The 6,042-nt window shown below is 35.2% G+C and overlaps 1 non-coding gene across 1 annotated transcript; it reads right to left on the minus strand.

The window, feature by feature from the left end:
• Positions 1-5,125: 5,125 nt before the first annotated feature.
• On the minus strand, positions 5,126-5,229 carry LOC148555262 (small nucleolar RNA R71). Its single transcript, XR_015887523.1, has one exon. It is a non-coding gene; the product is annotated as a small nucleolar RNA R71 (small nucleolar RNA).
• Between the last annotated feature and the right edge of the window lie 813 nt (positions 5,230-6,042).

Raw genomic sequence — 6,042 nt, forward strand, 5'->3', positions numbered from 1 at the left:
TGCATAGTTCTTTTATTGCTTGGTTCTTTTAATCTTTCATATCTTTGCTTGAAAACCCCCCCTTTAGTTCTCTTCACAATCGAAAGAAGTAACATTTCATTTGCATTCTTAGGGAGAACGACCCGAGGTTTCATTACTCTCGGTTATATGTTTTGTTTTGAATTGAATTATTTGATTGATGTTCAATTGTTGGGTTTGGACTATACTTGCAACGGAAAAATTCTATTTTTAGTGTGAAAATCCAAACCTGTGCATTTGGTCATTCGTCAAATTTGGCGCCGTTGCTGGGGACTGCAAACGGTGTTATATCTTTTGGTTGTTGTGAATATGTTAATAGTGTAAATAGCACTTTTTGGTTGTTTGGTTGTTTTTGTTAGTAGATTTTTGTTTATATTTTCTTAATGACTTTTTCACACTATTGCCACAATGCACCCCAATGGAACCCAAACACTTACCTATATGGTCACCAACCTTATACACCATCACCTCACTACACACAAAGCTAAAACCCTTACCCACATGAGTTTGATTGTCAACCTTAATCACCTCAATCTTCATCTTCATACATGGATCAAGCCACACAAGAAGTACTTTTCATGCTTATTCAAGAACAACAAAAGTTCCGAAAGAAGCAAGAGCAAGTCATGTCTACCTTAGCAAAGACTTTGGGCCATTTAGCTTCATTGCGTTCATGCCACAAGCAAGAAACTCTAGTGGATGAATGTATGGAACCAAGTGAAAGTGTGGAGTGAAAGAAGAATTGCAAGATCAAGGAGAAGATGTCAAGTCACCACATGAAGTGCAAAAGGAGATAAATGAAGAGTGGATAGGAATTGATCAAGAGGATTCCATCATTCAAGATTTTTTGTCCAACTTGGGTAATTCCTTCTATGACCCTCATGAACCTCTATCATTAGATTTGAAAGGAGATGTTGATGTGAACTTCACACAACCTCCAATATTTGACTTGAGTGATGATGAAGAAGATTCAAAAGAGGTTGAGGAAGATTCTGTTTACCAAGAAGTGAAGACAGTTGTGCAAGAACGAATTGAGCGAGCGAAGACTTCTCTAGCAAGATTTCTAGACCCACATCAATATGCCGTTTTAGAAATGGATGGCTGATGAGCGGATAATTTATACGCTTTTTGGCATTATTTTTACATAGTTTTCAGTATGATTTAGTTAATTTTTACTATATTTTTATTAGTTTTCAAGAAAAATTCACATTTCTGGACTTTACTATGAGTTTGTGTGTTTTTCTGTGATTTCAGGTATTTTCTGGCTGAAATTGAGGGACCTGAGCAAAAATATGATTCAGAGGCTGAAAAAGGACTGCAGATGCTGTTGGATTCTGACCTCCTTGCACTCGAAATGGATTTTCTGGAGCTACAGAAACCCAAATGGTGCGCTCTCAATTGCGTTAGAACATAGACATCCAGGTCTTTCCAGCAATATATAATAGTCCATACTTTTCCCGAGTTTTGATGACGCAAACTGGCGTTCAAACGCCAACTTCCTGCCCTATTCTGAAGTTAAACGCCAGAAACATGTTACAAACCAGAGTTAAACGCCAGAAACAGGCTACAACCTGGCATTTAACTCCAAGAGAAGCCTCTATACGTGCAAAGCTTCAATGCTCAGCCCAAGCACACACCAAGTGGGCCCGGAAGTTGATTTCTGCATCATTTACTTATTTCTGTAACCCTAGCAACTAGTTTAGTATAAAAACTACTTTTAGTAATTTATTTCACATCTTCGGATCATCTCTGGAACAGATTATGTAACTTTTATGTTCTAAGACCTCCATGGGAGGCCGGCCACTCGGCCATGTCTACCTTATTTTCACTTATGTATTTTCAACGGTGGAGTTTCTACATTGCATAGATTAAGGTGTGGAGCTCTGCTGTTCCTCATGAATTAATACAAAGTACTATTGTTTTTCTATTCAATTCAAGCTTATTCTTATTCTAAGATATTCATTCGCACCCAAAAACATGATGAATGTGATGATTATGTGACACTCATCACCATTCTCACTTATGAACGCGTGCCTGACAAACACTTCCGTTCTACATGAAAACAAGCTTGAATGCATATCTCTTAGCCTCCATTCCGAAAGATCGGAGTCTTCGTGGTATAGGCTAGAATTATTGGCGGCCATTCCTGAGATCCGGAAAGTCTAAACCTTGTCTGTGGTATTTCGGGTAGGATCTGGGAAGGGATGACTGTGACGAGCTTCAAACTCGTGAGTGTTGGGCATAGTGACAGATGCAAAAGGATCAATGGATCCTATTCCAACATGATCGAGAACTGATAGATGATTAGCCGTGCGGTGACAGCGCATTTGGACCATTTTCACTGAGAGGACGGATGGTAGCCATTGACAACGGTGATCTCCCAACATACAGCTTGCCATGGAAAGGAGTATGAATGATTGAATGAAGGCAGTAGGAAAGCAGAGGGTCAGAAGGAGCAAAGCATCTCCATACGTTTATCTGAAATTCTCACCAATGAATTACATAAGTATTTTTATCTTATCTTATATTTTATTTATATTTTAATTATCAAAACCTCATAACCATTTGAATCTGCCTGACTGAGATTTACAACGATGACCATAGCTTGCTTCAAGCCGACAATCTCCGTGGGATCGACCCTTACTCACGTAAGGTTTATTACTTGGACGACCCAGTGCACTTGCTGGTTAGTTGTGCAGAGTTGTGAAGAAGAATTGAGATTATGAACGTGCGTACCAAGTTTTTTGGCACCATTGAGATCACAATTTCGTGCACCAAGTTTTTGGCGCCGTTATCGGGGAATGTTCGGGTTTAGACAACTGACGGTTCATCTTGTTGCTCAGATTAGGTAATTTTATTTTAATTTTAAGCTTTTTGTTTTTTTATTCTTTTTATTTTCGAAAAAAATTTGAAAAAAATATATAATTTATATTTTCGTTCTTCAGAATTTTTAAGAATGAATTCTAGAGTTTCAGATGATGCTTTTATCATCACAGGAGCTAGTTGATTCCCATCAATTTGGCTGTTGTATGTAATGTCCTGCTGAAGTTTGGCTAGCCATGTCTAATCTTTTTAGACTGAAACTTTAGACTAACATTGCATGATTCCTGGAATTCTTATTAAAAATTTTGAAATCCTTATTTTCCTTTTTCAAAATAATTTTCGAAAAAAAATCCAAATTTTTTTTAATAAAATCATAAAAACCAAAATTTTGTGTTTCTTGTTAGAGTCTTATGTCAAATTTTAAGTTTGGTGTCAATTGCATCTTTTTAATTTCGTAAAAAAAATTTTCGAAAAATATATGCATTGAGTTTTGTTCTTCATGATCTTCAAGTTGTTCTTGATGAGCTTCTTTATTTGATCTTTGTATTTTCATGTTTTGTGTCTTTTCTTGTTTTTCATATGCATTTTCAATTTGTTAGTGTCCAAAGTTTGAAAATTTCTAAGTTTGGTGTCTTGCATGTTTTTCTTTTCTTAAAAATTTTCAAAAACATGTTCTTGGTGTTCATCTTGACATTCAAAGTGTTCTTGCATGCATTTTTGTGTTGATCTTGAATTTTTATGTTTTGTTTCAATTTTGTGTTTTTCTCTCTCCTCATTAAAAAATTCAAAAATCAAAAAAATATCTTTCCCTTATTCTTCTCATAAATTTCGAAAATTTGGATTGATTTAGTCAAAAGTTTTAAAAATCTAGTTGTTTCTTATGAGTCAACTCAAATTTTTAATTTAAAAAATCTATCTTTTCAAATTTTTTTCAAAAATCAAATCTTTTTCATTTATTTTTACATATTTTCGAAAAAATTTTTAAATTGATTTTCAAAATATTTTTCTTATTCTTACTTCATATTTTCGAAAATCTCACTAACATTTAATGTTTTAATTCAAAAAATTTTTAAGTTGTTACTTGCCTATTAAGAAAGGTTCAATCTTTGAATTTTAAAATCATATCTTTTTAGTTTCTTGTTAGGCAAGTAATCAACTTTAATTTCAAAAAAATCATATCCTTTTAAATTTCCTTTTCAAATCTTTTTCAAATTAAATTTCAAATCATATCTTTTTCAAAATCAATTTCAAAATCTTTTCTAACTTCTTATCTTTTCAAAACTGATTTTCAAATCTTTTTCAATTAACTACTTGACTTTTTGTTTGATTTTAAAAGTTTTCTATTTCAATCATATCTTTTTCAAAACCATCTAACTACTTCTCTCTCTGCAATTACTAATCCCTTTCTCAAAATTTGTTTTAATTAACTAATTGTTTTAAATTTTAATTTAATTTTATTTCTCTTCCTAATTTTCGAATTCTAACTAATAATTAAAACAAAAACAAAAATATTTTTCCTTTTATTTTAATTTAAATTCGAATGCTTCTCTCTCTCATCTCTTTCTATTTATTTATTTTTCTACTAACACTCCTCTTCCACTCAAAATTCGAACCCCCTCTTCTTCTGTGTGTTCGAATTTTTCTCTTCTCCTTCTTCTATTCTTCTCTTCTTCTACTCACATAAAGGAATCTCTATACTGTGATATAGAGGATTCCTCTTCTTTTCTGTTCTCTTCTTTTTCATATGAGCAAGAATAGGGATAAAGACATTCTTATTGAAGCTGATCATGAACCTGAAAGGACTCTTAAGAGGAAACTAAGAGAAGCTAAAGCACAACCCTCTGGAGAGGACCTAACAGAAATTTTCAAAAAAGAAGGAGACATGGCCGAACCCAATAACAATGATGGAGATGCAAGGAAGATGCTTGGTGACTTTATTGCACCCTCTTCTAACTTTTATGGAAAAAGCATCTCAATTCTTGCCATTGAAGCAAACAACTTTGAGCTTAAGCCTCAATTAGTTTCTCTAATGCAACAGAATTGCAAGTTTCATGGACTTCCATTGGAAGATTCTCATAAGTTCTTAGCTGAATTCTTGAAAATCTGTGACACTGTCAAGACCAATGGAGTTGATCCCGAGGTCTACAGGCTTATGCTTTTCCCTTTTGCTGTAAGAGACATAGCTAGAACATGGTTGGATTCACAACCTAAGAAAAGCCTGAACTCTTGGGAAAAGCTGGTCAGTGCTTTCCTGGCCAAATTCTTTCCACCTCAAAAGATGAGCAAGCTTAGAGTGGAAATCCAAACCTTTAGACAGAAGGAAGGTGAGTCCCTCTATGAAGCTTGGGAAAGATATAAGCAATTGATCAAAAGGTGTCCTACTGACATACTTCCAGAATGGAGCATCATATGTATATTCTATGATGGTCTATCTGAGTTGTCAAAAATGTCATTGGACCATTCTGCATGAGGATCTCTTCATCTGAAAACCCCTGCAGAAGCTCAGGAACTCATTGAAATGGTTGCAAATAACCAGTTCATGTACACTTCTGAGAGGAGTCCTGTGAACAATGGGACGCCCCAGAAGAAGGGAGTTCTTAAAATTGATACTCTGAATGCCATATTGGCTCAGAACAAAATATTGACTCAGCAAGTCAATATGATTTCTCAGAGTCTGAATGGATTGCAAGCTGCATCCAATAATACTAAAGAAGCATCTTCTGAAGAAGAAGCTTATAATCCTGAGAACCCTGCAATGGCAGAGGTGAATTACATGGGAGAACCCTATGGAAACACCTATAATTCTTCATGGAGAAATCATCCAAATTTCTCATGGAAGGACTAACAGAAGCCTCAACAAGGCTTCAATAATAATGGTGGAAGACATAGGTTTATTAATAGCAAGCCTTTTCCATCATCTTCTTAGCAACAGACAGAGAATTCTGAACAGAGCCATTCTGGCCTGACAACCACAGTCTCTAATCTATCTAAGACCACACTAAGTTTCATGAATGAAACAAGGTCCTCCATTAGAAATTTGGAGGCACAGGTGGCTCAGCTGAGTAAGAAGATTACTGAAACTCCTCCCAGTACTCTCCCAAGCAATACAGAAGAAAATCCCAAGAGAGAGTGCAAGGCCATAACCATGACCAACATGGCCGAATCTGGAGAGAGTGAGGAGGACGTGAGTCCCAGTGAGAA

This window comes from Arachis ipaensis, chromosome B6 (genome assembly GCF_059453495.1).
Source record: "Arachis ipaensis isolate K30076 ecotype BB chromosome B6, ASM5945349v1, whole genome shotgun sequence".
In the NCBI taxonomy this organism is placed as follows: Eukaryota; Viridiplantae; Streptophyta; class Magnoliopsida; order Fabales; family Fabaceae; genus Arachis; species Arachis ipaensis.